The sequence below is a fragment of the Carlito syrichta genome, unplaced genomic scaffold (genome assembly GCF_000164805.1).
Source record: "Carlito syrichta isolate Samal-C Ts95f unplaced genomic scaffold, Tarsius_syrichta-2.0.1 Scaffold305186, whole genome shotgun sequence".
Classification (NCBI taxonomy): domain Eukaryota; kingdom Metazoa; phylum Chordata; class Mammalia; order Primates; family Tarsiidae; genus Carlito; species Carlito syrichta.
In genome coordinates, this window is record NW_007249282.1 from 170,629 (window position 1) to 174,498 (window position 3,870).

At 33.9% G+C, this 3,870-nt stretch overlaps 1 pseudogene across 1 annotated transcript; it reads left to right on the forward strand.

Moving 5' to 3' along the window:
• Nucleotides 1-429: 429 nt before the first annotated feature.
• Nucleotides 430-2,010, forward strand: LOC103263612 (annotated as a pseudogene). Its single transcript, XR_002482157.1, has one exon. The product of XR_002482157.1 is annotated as a protein odr-4 homolog pseudogene (transcript).
• The last annotated feature ends 1,860 nt before the right edge of the window (nucleotides 2,011-3,870 follow it).

The following is a 3,870-nucleotide window of genomic DNA, read 5'->3' on the forward strand; positions in this document are numbered from 1 at the left end:
AAATCCAAGTAGCTTTGAGATGGAGATTAAGTTTTAAAAGATATTCAGTGATGGGATATAACTTTAGACATTCTATACTAAAATAAGAGGTAATAGATTATTGGATATTGAACAGGATGCATTCTGGAAATACTTCACCTTTATTTTTACATTATATATTTAATACAAATTTGTCTCTTTCATATTTAGGATTACCAATTGACTGTGAACACAATGGGCTTATATTTAATGAGAGAAATGTTCACCTAATTAATTGAATACTATTTATTTTTCTATTAGTATAATTTCCATTACAAAGAACAGAAATCAGTTTAATTTTAAAAGAAGACTAGGCTGCTTTATTCCTAAACCCTGAACTCTGGTGGACAGACGGATTCGTCTGCCACAAGTGCACATTCTGAAAACAGGAGTTTGAATTAGTTCTCAGTAATGGGGAGAACCTACATTGTAGAAGAGACTGTTGGCCAGTATCTTTCAAACATCAGTCTCCAAGGAAACACTTTTGTCTCTGGCTTTTTAATAGGACCGTGTACTTCACAAAAGGATTATGTAATTCTTGCCACTAGAACACCACCCAAAGAGGAACACAGTGAAAACCTCAAACATCCTAAAGTTAAGTTGGATAACTTGGATGAAGAATAGGCCACAGAACATGCCAACCTGGTATCCAGAATGCTACCAGGGGGACTCTTAGTTCTTGGAGTATTTATTATTACTACGTTAGAACTAGCAAATGACTTTCAAAATGCCCTGCGCAGACTGATATTTGCTGTGGAAAAGTCTATAAGTAGAAAAAGAATATGGAATTTTACAGAGGAGGAGGTGTTAGAACGAGTGACACCACATTTGCTCTTCTACAAAAAAAATATGTTGTCGAACTTATGATATCTATGATCCAAAGAGTTCAGCAAAACCAGCAGATTGGAAATATCAAAATGGATTCTCAACCTCATGACTTTCTTTAGAATGTACAGTTCACATTAATATTCACATCCCACTTTCCACTACTTCTATCAGCTATACTCTGGAGAAAAATACAAAGAATGGACTTACACGCTGGGCCAAGCAAATAGAAAATGGTATTTATTTGATTAATGGACAATTTAAAGATGAAGATTGTGACCTATTAGAAGGACAGAAAAAATCTCAAGGAAATACTCAAGCAACTAGTCATTCTTTTGATGTCAGAGTGCTAACTCAGTTGCTCCTGAATTCAGACCACAGATCGACAGCTATGGTCCAGGTCTGCAATGGTTCTGTAAATCTGAAGGGTGCTGTGAAATGCAGATCTTATATCCACAGCAATAAGCCCAAGGTTAAAGATGCCGTGCAGGCAGTAAAGAGAGATATATTGAACACAGTTGCTGATCATTGTGAAATACTATTATGAGGATCTACTTTTGAATGAAATGCCAGAAAAAGAAGATTCTACAAAAGAGTTCCATATCCTTCCTCACCGAGTTTTTGTACCCATTCCTGGATTCACTGTAATGTTATGTGATTATAAATTTGGTGATGAGTCAGCAGAAGAAATCCGAGACCATTTTCTAGAGATGTTCGATCATATGATTCAAATAGAAGATTTGGAAATTGCAGAGGAAATAAACAGAGCCTATATGAGTTCCTCTATCAATAGTCAATCTCCATTGGACAACATCGATGATGAACAACCAAAACAACCAATTAAAACTACAATAGTATTGAAAATGCAGCAAAACATAGGTATGATTGCAGCACTTGCAGTTGCATTGCTTGCTGCAGGTATTTCCTTTTATTACTTCAGTGATTAGAGTGAGGCACAAAAAATTTCCTGATCATCCAGAGAACATTGGCCAATAAATATGAATAATAAAGATGTAAACAGCCCATCTGCATTTAAGACAATACCAATCAGATCTGCTGCCATAATGCCTATTAAGTGTGTTTCTGACTAAAATGAAGTCACCAACTGCCTTGTTTAACCTGCTTTATACTATAGGTGGCCCAGGTTTTCAAAAATAAAGTTATGTATCTAGAAAAAAAAGAATACTATATCATCTTACATAACTGGTAATTCCAGAGCTAAGCTAGGTTTGTAGATCTCAGTCTTTTTCTCTCTTCTCCACTTTCCTTCTCACTCCTTCCCATTTCTCTCTCATTTCTTTCTCTCTCATCTCTCTTTTTCTTCTTTTTGTCTCTCACCCTCTCCAGAACCCCTCTTATATTACCTCCATATATCAGTGGGTACCAAAACATGTTGGAAGGTCTGTTGCATATTCATGCCTCCATTGTCTTTGTCTTTCATAATGTTATCAAATTTCAAATACCATGTCAAAATGATCTTGGGTTCCTCATATGCCAGTTTTCTTTGACTGGCCTGCCTGTCACATGGTGATGCAAGCATTCATTTGATTAATGCCATCTTTTAAGCAAAGGTCATATTATACATTGCTACCATCATTCAATTCAAATAGATAGCATCTTTTAAAATGTGTATACTTTTTTTTGGCATGCCTAGTATTTATCTCATTTTCTTTTGTTACTGAGTATGTAACAATTGATATTGAGTCCATCATTTCCTATTGCACACAAATTTGAAAAATGGCTAGGAGATCCGTGATTCACTTAAGCACTTCTAGTCCAATAATTATGAAGCAAGAATCTCATACCTCCAGTTCAAATGTAAGAATCCTCAGGAAAAGCTTTGTTTAATTTGATTCTGGTCATACACTTACCCTTGTGGCCAACAATCTATGGATCTAAAGCACTATGACATATTAAGTATGATTCCTGTGTTCACCTCATCAGCCAGAGAAGCAGAATAATATTTTGTGTAGACCAACTTTATTGAAAGATTATTTCCCCATAAGAAGTAGGGATGACATGGCAAACACTAATAGATGTACATTATTTTTCTCAAATAAAATATTTTCTTTTCCCAATTAATATTCTAATCTATGTAAGTGCTAAAATATATGGTATATAATGTTTAACGTAGAAAAGACATATTTGCATATGCCGCTTAAGTCAAACACCTAAAAATAAATGCAGATTACAAACTAAAATAATTTAATTTTTAATCTTTAACAGGCTGGTACAGTATTACTCTTGCCTTGGACTTACTTTCCATCAATCACATAACATGATTTGTACCATTTCTTCAATTATATAACTCAATACTTTTGATAACAAAGGTGTTATGTAAACTGGTAATATGGCTGTTTCAGATCATAATACATTTAATAACTCCTTGCTGAGTACATAACGATATTTAATTTGAAGTGAATTCGGAACTGTGTGACAGTTAGTCAAACATTCCAGAATTTTTAAATCATAATTCCTGATGAATCCATGAGTTATGCTAAAAATATTCTACCAAGAGAATGAACATAGCAATAACTCATTAATTTAGGTAGCAGAACCAATGGTAGCATTATATTAATGTATAATATAGTTTTCTACACATGTTTTAAGATTATTTTTCCAGGAAAATATTAAAATTCTTATTTAGTCAAATGATAGAAGACTAACTCAGCAAGTATTTGCTGAGTTCAAATCTTTATTGTTTTACGAAAGGTATAAGAGAGATGTGAAACAAGCCTTTTCCTTCAGGAAAATTACTATATTTTTAAAAACATTAACCAGAAAGAGGGTTGTAATGCCTGAAAAACGTTTATGCAATAGGTTTATTTATGTAAGTAATATGTGAAACTTATGCTATCAATATTGACTTAGTCAATTTTCTCTTGCTATAATGGAATACCACAAACTGCATAATTTTTAATAAGCAAAAATTTGTCAGGTCATGGTTCCAGATCTGAGAAGTCCAAGAGCATGGTAATGATATCTGGTGAGGGTCTATGGTGGAACACAGAAGGGCAAGAGATGAAG